Source organism: Rana temporaria, chromosome 1, assembly GCF_905171775.1.
Source record: "Rana temporaria chromosome 1, aRanTem1.1, whole genome shotgun sequence".
NCBI classification, from domain to species: Eukaryota; Metazoa; Chordata; class Amphibia; order Anura; family Ranidae; genus Rana; species Rana temporaria.
The window spans coordinates 483,881,859-483,898,138 of NC_053489.1; the positions used below are offsets into that span (position 1 = coordinate 483,881,859).

General features: G+C 41.1%; 1 protein-coding gene across 1 annotated transcript in view; it reads right to left on the reverse strand.

Annotated features, from left to right (window-relative positions):
* BANK1 (B cell scaffold protein with ankyrin repeats 1) overlaps positions 1-16,280 on the reverse strand; it is a 421,880-nt gene that overhangs the window by 204,110 nt on the left and 201,490 nt on the right. The window lies entirely within an intron of this gene.

A 16,280-nucleotide genomic window follows, 5' to 3' on the forward strand; every position in this document is an offset into this window, starting at 1 on the left:
ACCTCGGGCCAAAGGTCTTGCTACTTTGTGATTGATATAAGATGCCAGTCCTCATTCCTCTCCTCACCATCTGAGGTTTGCCATGCGTCCCGACTGCGACGTCCTACTAAGGGGTGTGCTGAGCCGTTGAAACTTCTTGGGTGGTATGATGTTTTCTTATCTGTGCCAGTTTAATATATATAATTTTTTCCTTTGTATGTTATTATTTTCAACACATTGTTATTTATTTATTTTTTCTAGAAAAGTTGTTTGTTACACTTTCTGACTCCACACATACTTCGGTCCCTGAAGAAGGAAACCCGAAACGCGTTGGGCCCAGTATTTATATTGTGGACTCTTCACTCTTTTCCAACTACACCCCAATAATGTGTTGTTTTTAAACCATTGTATTATACATGTTTACCATATATTGTTTTGATACCTTTTGCTACTATTAAACTATTACATATTTTTGTATCTACTATGACTACTTGTACTATCGTTGCCTAAAAAGCCCCACCCTGGGGGATTCTCCATTTTTGACTTTTAAAATAAGGACACTTACCTGTCCAGCGTGCCTGCGATTTAGGCACCCAAAGCTGATCTCTGTTTCAGCTCTGGGGTGCTGCTGCCGCCATCTTCGGTAAGGGAATCTTGTGGCTTCACTACCTGGTTCCCAACTGCGCATGCGCGACTCGCGCTGCGCAATGCTATTGGTCCGTGCTGTTTTCTGGGACCCGTGTGTTTCCCAGAAGACAGTGAGGAGCGCCGGACGCGACGTAGACCCCCACAGATACTGCAGGGTCTATGCCCGGAAGTGGGTACAAATAACTGTCTTAGACAGGTATCTGCTCCCCCCTGAAAGGTGCCAAATGTGACACTGGGGGAGATCCGGACAGCGGCGGAGGTTCCATTATTGTGTGGACCTCTGCTTTAAATATGCTTGTATCCAATATATCCATAGAATTTTACAGAATTTCAGACAATATTTTGGATTTTCACTAACATTAAATGTACCTATATACAGTATCTCACAAAAGTGAGTACACCCCTCACATTTTTGTAAATATTTTATTATATCTTTTCATGTGACAGGAAATGACACTTTGCTACAATGTAAAGTAGTGAGTGTACAGCTTATATACCGTAACAATGTAAATTTGCTGTCCCCTCAAAATAACTCAACACACAGCCATTAATGTCTAAACCGCTGGCAACAAAAGTGTGTACACCCCTAGGTATTTAAGTGAAAATGTCTAAATCGGACCAAAAGTGTCAATATTTTGTGTGGCCACCATTATTTTCCAGCACTGCCTTAACCCTCTTGGGCATGGAGTTCACCAGAGCTTCACAGATTGTCACTGGAGTCCTTTTCCACTCCTCCATAACGACATCACGGAGCTGGTGGATGTTGGAGACCTTGCGCTCCTCCACCTTCCATTTGAGGATGCCCCACAGATGCTCAATAGGGTTTAGGACTGGAGACATGCTTGGCCAGTAAATAAGGCCTATTCCACACATGCAGTCCGTTGACAGATGAAAAAAGAACATCAATGCATCTCTATGGAAAAAACAGATGTAAATGAATGATCATCTATTTACATCAGTTTACATACACATCCATCAACATCTGTTTTTTTAATCAAAGATTGATCGAAGTTCTATTTTCCGTCCGTTAAAAAAAACAGATCAGATGAAAAACTTATGTAAACTGACATCCATTTTTGCATTGGTAGTGGATGTAAATAAACTGATGAGGAACTGATGATAAACTGATGAGCAGCTGATGAAAAAGTGATGAAAACCTGATGAAAAATGGATTAAAACTCCTTCCATTTTTTTCTTTGAAAAGATGTGACCGAACTGGGGAAATGAACGGTCTGCATGTGTGAAAGGGGCCCAAGGCTTTTTTGGCAGCAACATGTGTTTTTTTTTTTTATCAAGCAGTAATAAAGCCTCTTTTATTGGCAGATAGAAATTTGCCACTGGTCAATTTCAATTAAGCTCTCATAAAAAAATTGTTTTGGGCATTCAGTAAAGAACGTTACTAAAATACTGCATCTTGACCCCTTGTGATAACACCAACCAGGGCATGCCTGGTCAGTGACATCACAAGTCACTTCGGGTGATTTGGGGGACCCCACACAGTTTTTTTTTCTTAATTTCTCAATGTCAAGGCAATTCTTTCCTTTACATTCAGCTGTCAGCGTGATATCCCGCTGACATCTGATGAGTCATAACCTGTTGTTAAGCACACGGTGACCGCCCGCTCCTTAACAACCAGTACACATTCCTTAAATACCACATGCATCGACCGCTACCTAACCACTTCCATACCAGGCACTTACGCAGCTTCCCGCCCAAGCCAATTTTCAGCTTTCAGCACTGTCGCACTTTGAATGGCAATTGTGCGGTCATGCTACACTGTACCCAAACAAAATTGGTGTCCTTTTTTCCCCACAAATAGAGCTTTCTTTTGGTGGTATTTGATCACCTCTGCGATTTTTTTTTGCGCAACAACTAAAAAAAGGCTGAAAATTTGGAAAAAAAATTAAGTTTTTTTTTTTTTCTGTTAATTTTTTTGTAAATAAGTTTTCTCTTTCAATTACGGGCACTGATATGGCGGCACTAATGGGCACCGATGAGATGGCACAGATGGACATCGATGAGGTAGTACTGACGGGCACAGATGAGGTGGCACTGATTGGCGGCGCTGGTATGCGGCACTGATGGGCACTCATAGGCGGCACTGATGGGCACACATAGGTGGCACTGATGGGCACACATAGGCGGCACTGATGGGCACACATAGGCGGCACTGATGGGCACACATAGGCGGCACTGATGGGCACTCATGGGCGGCACTGGGCACTCATAGGCGGCACAGATGGGCACTCATGGGCGGCACTTATGGGTGGCACTGATGGATACTTATGGGTGGCACAGATGGGCACTGATAGGTGGGCACTGGGCATGGATGGGCACTGTGGGGTGGCACTGATGGACACTGTGGGGTGGCACTGATGGACACTGTGGGGTGACACTGATGGACACTGGGGTGGCACTGATGGACACTGTGGGGCAGCACTGATTTTGCCAGGTTGCCAGTCAGTGCCCATTTGTGGGCACTGATTGGCATCTTTTTTCTTTTTTTGAATGCTTTTTTTTTTTTTTAAGACTTCTTTTTTTTTTTTTTTTTGCAGGCTTTTTTTTTTTTTTTTCCCACCCTGGTGGTCCAGGGTGGGCATCCCTGGTGGTCCAGTGTGGCGATCCGAGGGGGGGCTGCGCTGATAAACGTCCTGTCAGGATTTCATAACCACCTCCCGGACGTAAATCGGCTATAGGCCGGGCGGGATGTGGTTAATTACTGCATACATTTAATAATTTATTTCATTCTGTCATATGAGTTTAACACCTGCCATGTGGTATTTACTGAGCGTTTTCAGCTTTTTGATGTATATATAGCAGAACTATATAGTGAATTGATTGTTTCGGGATCATGCGGTATATAGAGAAAAAGTGTCTGGACACCTAAATACCACATGCGATCTGCTTTTGTGAATAGAGCCCATTGTCATCTAATGGCCAGCTTTCCTTTAACTTGTTTAATAATTGCTAATGTAGAATACAAACATTTTAACTTAAGTACACAGAAACTGCCATGTGCTGTGTGGCATTAGTGCTTAAGAACACCATGTTGGTTTTCTTATCTTTCCATTCTGCCTGTACTTATATTGCACTTGAAATAACTGAGGGTGGCAATGTTTTTGTTTATTCTGCATTTAAAGCAAACGCTTGACAAGGTCTGTGATGGCAGGATTATTGTAAGAATTGGAGCAAAACACAGATCTGAAAGAATAAAAAATTGCAAATACTTTACCTAGTGATTTAAGGATACAAAGGATGGTAATGAAAATAAAATTCACCCAATTTGACCCTCCAAAAAGATTGAGTGACTAGTCAGTAGAGATGTCATGTGTATCCATGTTCCTTTTGAGCTAACCAGAAGGAAAGGTGAAGCTTTACCTGACAGTTAAATGCTAATGCCTTTGCCTAAAACATTAGTAATTCTTCAAATGTTTCAGAAGTTCCAATTATATTTGACATTTATGTCAAAGTTTCTAGTTATTCTCTTTGCTTCTGATTGGTTGTGTAATTTATTGCCTGGTGATATAAAATATGGATTATTTTAGTTTATAAATAGGTTATTAGCAATCTTAAGTCTATGAGAGTAAAATACTTACAGAATGCTAATAATGTTGAGAAAAGTATTAAAAGTAGTAATAAGAAGTCCAGCCTAAGGTTGTTTGGCTAGGCTTCTCCTATGGGTCACAGGAGTGCAATTCGTTTTGCACTCCTGTGACCAATTTTCAGACTGAAATCCGCTTATACAGTCTGCTTATACAGAGCTAAGGTACAGCTAAAATGAGCCAGCGCTTTTAATGTGAATTCAGCTTTACCCTACAACAAAGTATAAAAGATCCCTTAATGCCTTAATTAAGGTTAATCTCTCTAGGATTCCAGGAGCCTTCACTGAAAGGAACTCCCACATTTTTCTATTAACAATATTTTTGTAAAAGACCTGAGCAATCAGGTTGGCATATGAAAGAGGGGGTGATGAGGACAAACTTCTTCTACAGCGTGAAACAAAAGGGATCCACACTTTGTCAGCTACAAAACATCCTCGACTGAACAAGTCCATTAGCTATAAACCCTTCCTTTAGAGCCATATGATGGTCTCTTTACATGAGAGACTTTAAAATAACAAAAATGCCTTGTGATTGGGATCCCCTGTTTAGGTTCCCTATAATTTAATGTTTATATTTGTTTTGTATTTTAGTATTGAATACTTTGTTTTTTGACTCGTTTATGCCTTGTCCTGAGAGGTTCTATGTCTGGTCTTTCTCCCCTGAACTGAATATATTACATGTCTTTTCTCTTATATTGAGGAGAAAGATTTATTTTTCTAATGGGCTATTAGTTTGCAGGCCTTGGATGTTTTGTTCCTATAGCTGATCATGTATGGCAATATCCATTTAGATCAAGCTAACCCAAAGTACATTGAAATGGAGAGAGGTGATCATATGGATGCCCAGGGCCGCTGACCACATTTGGGGATTCCTTTGTGTGTTTGTGGAGCCGGCCCCACTAGCCACTTGTGCATTGCGCTCCCCTAACTGGTTGTCTATTGGCTATTTTAGCCAGAGGACGCACCCAGACAGGGAAGCGACCGAGTGGTGGGTAAGGCGATATGTGATGAATCAAGTCATTGAAAGGTAAAAACATTCAGATTTTGATAGGGATTATGTAGATTGGAAGCTAGTAGGTTGGTTTTGAACGTATATTTTTTTTCCATTTGTTGGTTGGCGATTAGGATATGACTACTTGGAAGTTCCTTCTGGCTCCAAATCTATTAACCGTTTGGAAGTACCATTCGCTATGATGTTGCCCACTACTGATTGATTAGTTCCTAGATCTGTATGTGAAGGTTTGAATATATTTACTCTATTCTGATCAGAAAAATCTTTTCTCTGCCTAATGGGGCCTATGTATCCATCTCTGTGATACACCAGATTTCTTTGCATCTTTCAATATCCTCGAGACATCGGGGTCATGACCTTCATAGATAGGACATGTTCCACAGTCCAGGTAGGGAAACACATGGGGGTACTCTGGGACTAAGGGCATTTACGGAAAAAAAAAAATGTCATGATTTGTAAAAAAATGCTGTTTTGATAATTAAATATGGATTTTAATATACTGTCTTTCACTTATATTTACCATGTTATGCAGTGCTTGTTGGATGTCTCCCGAGGAAGCCATTGCATGGCGAAACATGTAGAGCAAGACGTCACTGCTGGTTACTTTATGTTGATACTGTGATGTCTTTTAGATATTTTGTATTAATAAATGCAATATATTTTAATATATTTGACTAGCAATTTTTCTTGGGCACCCTAAAAATCCAATTTCCCTCTTCTTTACCAATATATTTACCAACTTTGGTCATTTGGCCAATGATATCACTCAGGATTCCCGACCAGATTATTTATACAGCAGCAGGCCTGGGTTGGCACCTGAGAATTGTCAGTGGATCATTGTGTTGGTGGGTCAACATTTTTGGGTAATTGGTCATCGTAATGTAAGAGGGTCTACACTAACAGGATGTATGTTGGATTTGGATCTGGGGAATAAATAAATCAAATAAAAGTCTGCTACATGTATGTTTTATTTACTTTATAACTTTGTAAGAGAGAATGAATAAAAAGGGTTATTAATGTACTCTATTCTCATTCACCTAAGGGAGTGGATATCTGGGGCCTCCGTATTTTAAAGGGGGCTTCTAGATTCTGACAAATCCTCTGCTTCAAACGCCCACATTGTGGTGGCTGTGAAGACATACCCTCCCAATGTTGAGGCACAAGCTTGCTGCCCCCCTTTTCCTTCCTGAAGACTCCAGCTACATGCCATAATAAGGGTCTGTAATAAATAAGGGGAACCTGTGCTTTTTTTTTCTCTTTCTTTTTTTCATACATTAAAGAAATATGGGAAAAGAAAGGCACATGGTTCCCTCTAAAATTCATACCCTTGTCAAGGCATGCAAGCTGGGTGGCCAGGAAAGGTAGGGCAATGAGCTTGGTTCCCCTCTAAATCATACCAGGCCATATGACTTCAGCAGCGATAGTATACATTGTGGGGAGGGGATGGGGGGGTAAAGCCTTTTTCTCTTGGAAGGCACCTTGACCCAATGTTGAGGAAAAGGGTCTTATCCTCACATACAGTCCCTAAGAGAGATACATTAGTGCCCCTTGCTGCTCCCCCCCCCCCCCCATTTTTTTTGAAAAGGTAAATAAACACACCACACAATTAAAAAAAGATAAACAATGCCTCCCGATGTACATCCAAGGTCAATCATCTCACCCAGTGAAATAGATCCTCGTCAATCGTGATAACCAGCCCCTGCCGATGTTTCCATGCAGCAACAATGACCTGCCACCTCTTCATGTTGCCCTGCCCCTACTCCTGCCACAATTGACAGATCTCTAGCTCGCTGGTATTTGTAAAGAACCCAGCTGGGGATTCTGGGTGATTTAATTAACCAAATATGGTCATGACAGAAGCCACCCAGGAATCTATCATTTAGCAGAACTAATGCTATCACCACTAAATGACAGGTCCCCAATTGCTGTTTGTAAACAGGCAGTCACATTTAAAGGGTTAAATCACACTGCTCCTTAACTTTACTTGCAGCTTCAACCACTTGGTGCCCAGAGCACATCATTTGACTTACTGGGCTTTGTGGGGGTATATCTAAATGATACCTGCAGCTGCATGCATCATTCAGACATTGCAGTTTTCAGCTGGCGATTCCCTGCACCATAAGAATGATCATAGAGCCTGTTCTGCCGCTTGATCGTTCTTACGGGTGTCAAAAGGGGATGTCCCCCCCTACCGCCACCCTCCTATGCTTCTCCCGACTCACCGCTGCAATCGGTGAGTCGGAGACAGGATCCGCTGGCCACAGATGTTGATCATAGAGATTTACGGTGGACCAGATGGTTGCCAGAGTCTCTATGATCGTCTGAGGCCATCAGCGCTGTTATGATGTCACACCCGGCCTCTGCATTAAAAAAAACAGTGCTGCTTCAGCTGTGAATCGGTGATCGTTTAATTTTTTTTAATTTTAGGCTTCCCAGCCTAGTGGTGAGATGTGGGCTCTTTATGACCCCATATCTCACTGTAAAGAGGACCTGTCATGCCATTTTCCTATTACCAGGGGTGTTTACATTCCTGGTAATAGGAATAAAAGTGATCTTTTTTTTTTTAAAGTGTCAAAATAAAAAAAAATTACGTAAAATTAACAATAAAATAAATAAATACATTTTAAAGTGGCCCTGTCCTCGTGTTCTTACACACAGAAGCGAATGCATATGTAAATCCTGCCCACATATGAAAAGTGTGTTCAAACCACACATATGAGGTGTCACCGCGAGCGTTAGAGCGAGAGCAATAATTCTAGCCCTAGACCTCCTCTGTAACTCAAAACATGTAACCAGTAAAAAAAATTAAGGCGTTGCCTATTTTTAATTGCCGAAGTTTGGCGCCATTCCACGAGCATGTACAATTTTGAAGTGTGACATGTTAGGTATCTATTTACTCGGCATAACTTCATCTTTCACATTATGCCCAAAAAATTGGGCTAACTTTACTGTTTTTTTTTTAAAGCATGAAACAGTTTTTTCCCCAAAAAACGTGTTTGAAAAATTGCTGCACAAATACCGTGCGAGATAAAAAGTTGCAATGACCGCCATTGTATTCTATAGGGTCTCTGGTAAAAAAACATATATAGCATTTGGGGGTTCTATGTAATTTTCAAGCAAAAAATTATGATTTTTACATGTAAGAGCGAAGTGTCGGAATTGGTCTGGGCTTCAAGTGGTTAAGGCTAGAGGTCGACCGATATATCGGTCGGCCGATATATCGGCCGATATTTGGCCGTTTTTGTGAAATCGGCATCGGCCGATTATCGTGAAAAAATCGGCCGATTCGCGGCTACAATATCCAGGCCGCGAGGTCCCTTGCCTTCCAGTCATGTACTGACCAGTTACCAGTGCCCCCGCCCCCGCCATGAATCCTCCATCCGCATTGGCCTTTGCTACTCACCGCAGGTCCTGGAAGTCTACGTACGGCGGCGAGTAGGGGCGTGACGTCACGGTCCTTCACCCGCAGCTCGCGCTCCACTCCTTGCTCACATTGGGAGTAGGGGGCCACGCCTGTCTCTCACGTCACCTTTGCGTGCCCCACCCCCTGCTGCTCCTGGTTCCCGGGTCTTCTACTGGCTCTCCGTTGCGAGTAGAGGCGTGACGCCCAGTGCGCGCCCCGCCCCCTGCTACTCCTTCCCGGCTTCTTATTTTGCAGCATCCCCTGCATTCTAGCTAGGTATGTGGCATATTCGTTCATTGATGTAGATCACTATGGGCATTTATTTTTTGTCAACACTAACACTGCTGGGCAAGGTCACGCTCATGGGCACATTTTATGTTATTAAGGGACACTCTGATGGGCAAATTTTATGTCAAGGGGCACGCTGATGGGTATATTTTTAATGTGTTCGCTGATGGGCATATTGCATGTTAAGGGGCACTCTGATGGGCAAATTTTATGTTAAGGAGCACGTTTTGTTGTGCCCATCAGAGTGCCCCTTAACATAAAATGTGCCCATCAGCGTGACCCTTATTTTAAGTTAAGGGGCACAATGCATCCCCACCCATCCCTCTCCACAACACATGGCTGTGGAGGAGGCGGGTACAGAGAGAGGTGGCTGTGGAGGAGGCGGGTACAGAGAGAGGTGGCTGTGGAGGAGGGAGGTACAGAGAGGTGGCTGTAGAGGAGGGGGTACAGAGAGGTAGCTTTACAGCCACCTCTGTACCTCCCTCCTCCACAACCACCTCTCTGTACCTCCCTCCTCCACAACCACCTCTCTGTACCTCCCTCCTCCACAACCACCTCTCTGTACCTCCCTCCTCCACAACCACCTCTCTGTACCTCCCTCCTCCACAACCACCTCTCTGTACCTCCCTCCTCCACAACCACCTCTCTGTACCCCCCTCCTTAAAATGACTAAGATTGTATTTTTTTTCTTTTTTAATAATTATGAGGTGGCACTGATGGGCTGCACTGGTGGGCACTAATGAGGTGGTACTGATGGACACTAATGGGCTGAACTGGTAGGCACTGATGAGGTTGCACTGACAGGCTGAACTGGTGGACACTAATGAGGTGGCACTGATGGACACTGATAGGCTACACTGGTGAGCTGCATTGGTGGGCACTGATGGACACTGATAGGCTGCACTCCACCTTTCCACCCTAAACACCAACCTCCTCCCCAACCTAGATTTTCTGAGATAATGGGAAAAAAATAAATAAAATCGGCCTAAAATATCGGCCGCAAAAATCGGCCTAAAATATCGGCCATCGGCCGCCCCGATTTTGAAATATCGGCATCGGTATCGGCCAGAGAAAAACCCATATCGGTCGACCTCTAGTTAAGGCATCCCCATACATGTATAAAGGATTCATGTATTGTTGATGTTGTCCTATAAGCTGAATTAAAATATCCTTTTTCCACTGAATGATATTTTTTTAAATATGCATATGTACATGTCAACCCATGAGAGTGCCTAGCTATTGAAAAGAAAAAAATAAACCTTACAAATTAACCTTAAAAAAGACAGAAAAAAAACAAGACTCGAACCCTGTAGACTTCAATGGGTTCACTAGGCTTGTCGATCATCCAAGGTCAATATTGACCTTTTCGCTCAACCCTATTACCAACACAACATCATACAGCATAATATGAACAGGCCAGGAAAATGAAACTGCTGATTTTCCAGCTAATCACAATAAAAGCTCATTGTATATAGTGTGTTTTCTGTAATCTTTATAGTTCCTTTTTAACATTGATAAGTTTTGATTTTGTTGTGCATTCACTATGAATTCTGCTCCTAGCTCGGCTAAGTGCTGTGCAGTTGCCAAGGTTACACTAGAACGATAGACAATTAACCTTGCCAATCAGTATACCATGGTTTCTCAAAAACAAGGTACTAAAAAATATATTTTACAAAATATATTTACATTGTCAGAGAGTTACTGCAGTGCTATGTGTTATGTAGGTTACAATAACCAATTTCAATGTATTGTTATGCTAGAATCTAGTTCCTTCTTCTAGGAATGGTCAAAGAAGCCTAGCCTATTAACTGGAACTAAAGACGCTGCCTTTTTGGTCAGTGGTAGGAAAGGGGCAAGTGTCATTTATTAAATGTACATTTTGTGTCTTTCTTGCTGCATGGCTTCCTGGTTCACAGCATGCCCACCGACAGCACTGTTCCACATCTGTTTGGGCATACATGTTACATAATGCATTGCGCATTTATGTACATGCTCCCCTTCCAGGAACCACTGTCAGAGCAGATAGTAGACTGTCCAAAGGTGGGAGAAACACTGGCAGTGTAGTATAAGTCAACACATCCTGTGTTGGAACATCCTATCTGTAGTTCTATTTCAGTAGCGAGCAGATTGGTGCTTACATTCCAAGCTTTATGATGTCATGAAGCTTAAACATTGCCACCGATAACCAGGAAGTGCTTATAACCTGTAATAAAGAAGGAACCCATACTTCCACTGTTAAAATATCACTGGTAACACATCTTTGCAAACATATTTTTTGAGGATTTAGAGGTCACAGTGAATAAAAAAAAATAAACTATGGCATAGACCTTGCCTTGTACAAGTGTAGCAGAAGTCACCATATAACACTAGTCTTGAGTTTAAAGCTTAAACTGGATTACCACAGACACTGAATGCAGAAAAGTATTCAGCACCCAAGTTGTCTGGACAGTAATCAACCGGCGATCAATTTGATCTTCTGGTGAGGGAGGGGATATCTAACACACAGACCATATGGCAACCATGGTTTTACCATACAATCCATTTAGACAGCTAAGCCACACCACACTCCATACAGACTTGCAAGTATAAAGTGAGCCTTTTGGCTCAGTCCACTTCTTGGAAATGTTAATGAGCGACTTGGCAAAGGACATAACTGCATGTCTAGCACTTGCTTTTACTGTCAATTTGACTTCAGCTGTAAAGCATATTCATGGGTGGGTGCCAAATTATTGTAAAATTACCCTTTCTCTAAGTGCCATCATATCAGTGTAAACCTCCTGGAAAACACTTGAGCATCCCTACAACCCAAGTTGCTATTTAATGGAATGATTATCAATTTAAATTGTATCTGTCTATGGCACATCTCATTTTACTAGTTAAAAACTCCAGTAAACAACATATTAATTACAAAATTAACAGCATGAACCTAAACATTAAATACTTTTGTACTGAACTATGAATGGATGAGACAGACCTTTAATCCATCCACTGATCCTTCATTCATAGGTTACTTTAGCAATCATGGAAACTATAGTACAGCTTCTATGAATGGAGAAAGGGGGTTGAAAGTGCAGGCATAATCGGCACTAATTTGGTCCCTACAGCTTCAGGGGTATGGGGGATCAGAGGATTTCAACTAAAACCAGCCAGCATTACAAGGGACACTGTGCATTCATTGTAAGTGGAGCCCCTGATTTTTCTATGATCATGATTTCTTGTATTAGGCAGTAACCACATAAAGCAGCTCTGTTTTGCTGCCCCTGATAATACTTACTCATACTCTGGCACCATGGAACTTTAAAGAAAGAATGGCACCCTGCCCCTCCACCCAATCACACCCCAAAGCTGCTCCATATTTATGATCCAAAGCTGCTCTATACTTATGTTCCGGGACTGTGTCTTCTGAGTTTGTCCATTAGTTACTAATTAGCCCTGCAACCTTCACTGGCAGGGCAGACAAGGCTGAGGGAACTGTTCAAAAGTAATTTACTTTCTGAGTTACCCTTCCCATATTTTTAAAGGATGTTTTGACGTTCCTGTTAGGCATACAATATTATTGTGTCATAGTAAAAGTAAAGTTGTATTAAACCCAAAAGTAAGCAATTAATACACTGCAGCTTACCAATTCTTAGATGTGATGGCTGCATTTGTTTTCTTTGTTACGCTTTCTTTTTATATTTTCAAAACAACAAGCTCTCTTCCAGATTTATCAATTTCCAAGAATAGAAAAAAACATTTAACACTAGCAGATGCTTACAATGATCGGCTTTTTTTTAATTCATGTAACAACTTTATCCTAAAAGAAAAACAACTGTTTTCTGTAACTGAGTAGAAAGTGTGTGTTGGAATTTAACTTCATTGTGTTAGTGTATTTAAATTGGCTAATACATTTAACACCCCACCCCACCATCAGACTGATAATGCTGCTGTGCATCTTGTGCTCGTTCATCCAGAGTGGGAGCTTGCTAATACAGGAGGTGTTTTACTGGACTGATAACCAGGTGAAAACAGGGGGTAAAAAAGCCCAAAGAAAAAAATCCTAATGCATCCACCATATCTAATAATTTCCAGGATGCAATATATAACATTTTCGGTGTGGGGCTTAATTAATACAACTTTATTAATAGTTCTTGCCAGACTCCATCCTATTTAACCTGCTTTGCAAGTAGAAGATGGTTGAGGATATAATATATACAGTAATATATACAGTAATAAATATTTTTGGTTACATTTTTATATTCTTCCAGTATGGCAGACGTAGCCCCCAAATAACTCCCCTTTCCGAGTGTTCTACATGAGGTAATACATTTTAAAAAAAAAATTGTATTATTATGTAGCTTAAATGTAGTACACTCATGTATTTCCGTTAGGGCATTGCTTTCTGCATAGACTCCTTTTTTTTATTTGTGAATGTAATGACACATAAGGCCATTAGAGAAAATAAAGTTGTTAAATGGTAAATTGTGATTCATTGAACTCCATCATAGAGCAAAGTATTGGCATTAGGCCACCAAAGCCTGATCATAATTGCTTGCTCTAAGTACTTGCTATTATAATTCTCACTAATGTAATAAATGAAACAAGAAGTAGGCACAAGTCTGCATATTTATTGAAGTCTGTAGATAAAACCAATACAGGCATACCCCACTCTTAAGTACACAATGGGGTTTATTTACAAAAGCTGGAAAGCCCAAAATCAGGCTCACTTTTGCATAAAAACCAATGAGCTTCCAGGTTTTATTACCAGGCTTAATTGAACAAGCTGGGGTTAGAAGCTCATTGGTTTCTATGCAGAAGTGAGCCTTATTTTGCGCTTTCCAGCTTTAGTAAATAAATCCCATGGTGTACTTAAAAGTGGGGTATGCCTGTATTGAGTAAAGCACCACTGCAAAAAGGTGCTCCAAAGTAAGATAACAAACATTTCATTTCATTTTTTTATGTGCTTTGACAAAGGCTCTGTGAGACCACCTTTGATAGCATACACTTTGATGCTACAAACACAATGCTGTGTAGGCAGCTGGATGGTAGCAATTGCCACGTGACCTCCTGCGACAACCAGAAGTGTCAGGCTCAGACAAAGTAAATCATGGTAAATAAGGGTCTACATCTTAAAATAAAGCTTTATTCTTCTAGAAATGATACATTAAATATTCAGATTCTTTCATTAGCCTACATGTGACTGGTTTTGTTTAAAGTCAGTAATTGTGATTTAAAGCTTCAGTGAAGATGACTTTATTTGTAGCATGAACTTTTCAGTGAATTAAATGCTATAACATCTGACTGAACAAGAACACATATTAATGGGGAAAAAAAATGAACACCTAGTTCAGCTTTTAAGAAGGACGATTCCAAGAGAATGGTTTAAATAGAAAAATGGCACTATTTTAATCTTTTAGTGCACTAATGTCCATCATTTTTATGTCTGTTTAAATAATAAGGCAGTTTTTAGAAGCTTTGTGAATGGGCCAAGAGGTGAAGCTAACTGAACTGCTTCTTTCTTTGTAATTGGTAAAATTCTCGTAAATTGAGTAGCTTACTGAGTCTCTGTAATTACTACAAAGGTTACTATAGTAACTACAAAGGACAGCCAGCATTGTATTAAAAGCATACATTAACATAAAATATACTTTCTCGTGTGCCTTCTATTATTAAAAGTGCTAAAGGTGTTGCAGTCTGAATTTTTTAACGTGCCATATTATACAATTGTTAGCCTTTATTCATTGATTTTCTTTGTGTTCTCTATAGCCATAGCAACATTTTTATAAGTATCTATGAGCTTTCCATAAACGCAAATTCTGGTCAACAAAATTCTTTATCAACCTAATTAATCATTCCACGATTATGTCATATTCACCATACAAAGAGGGGGCATAATGGAAAATGTTCTGCTTGCTTCTTCTTTTTGTTAGTTCTGTACTGCTATGCCTGCAGGAGCCTCTTGGTTTCAACAGGTTATCTCCTTCCAACAGTGCAGAGACAGCCAGGCACACATCAACAGTCCATTTACGCTGGCTCAAGAAACAGTCTAGGGGTTTATCTTTTTCTAGATTGTATGGCTTGTAAGAACTGGGGATGGGATGTGGGGTAATGTGAGTTACTCCAAAACTCTTGAGAGTAATTCAGCAGAGGACAACCCTCTCTAAATGATAGTGACAGTCTTTTCACTCATCCAGCTGGGAACTATGAGATAGATTGTAGAACAAGTATAGCTACACTGGAACAGTCTATAGATTCACATCTAAGGACCATGAAGTAGCTTGCAAAACAAATATAGCTAGACTGGAACAATCTATACCTTTATGGCTGGGGGCAATGAAGTAGATGGCAGAACACGTATAACTAGATTGGGATAGTCTATAGGTTCACTGCTGGGGACAATGAAGTAGATTGCAGAACAGGTATAGATAAACTGAAACAATGTATAGGTTCATGGCTGGGGAAAATGAAGTAACTTGCAGAACAGGTATAGCTAAACTGTGACAGTCTATAGGTTCACCCCTGGGGACCATGGAGTAGCTCGCAGAACAGGTATAGCTAGACTGGAATAGCCTATAGGTTAATAGGTGGGGACCACAAAGTTGCTTTCAGAATATATATACTGTAGCTAGATTGGGACAGTCTATAGGTTCATGGCTGGGGGCAATGCAGTACCTTTAAGGTGAAGCACAGAAAGGGGGTTCTACTTACAGAATCCTAGAGCTGGATTAGGCCATAGGTGCATGCTCTTGTAAAATAATCCAGCTTCCAGTCTCGGGGTGCCAGAGGCAAGCAGCCCCTCTTCCTCTCACTGATTCATTCCTTCATTGGTTAAAAACAATATCCTCAGGGCTTCAGACTATCTAACAGCATCCCAGCCACCAACTGAACACATCCTTCCAGGAATTAACTAGGCCCTGCTCAAAATTCAGGCTGGCTATTCGAATTCTCTCTCCCTAAACTCCAGAAACTTCCTCTAGAGGCATGAGGAAGAAAGCAGACTTCCAGCCTGTGAAGCCCCGAGCAGATCAGACCAAAACAACCACCGCTCCTCTGATCACAGCAAGAGCCAAACTTAGCAGACTAACTAGGAGGGTGCTACAGTTTTCTATACATTCCATTTATACCTAAGAGTTTCAAATAAACACAGTTAAACCAACAATGACAACCAACTGATTAAACCTCTTTTTGCCCATGTAATGCATGTGAGAGCAAACAAGGTGGGCTATGGACACCCGACACAATGGGGGTTATTTACTAAAGGCAAATCCACTTTGCACTACTAGTGCACTGCAAGTGCACTTGGAAGTGCAGTCGCTGTAGATCTGAGGGGGAGATGCAAGGGAAATAAAAAACAGCATTTTTGCTTGTAC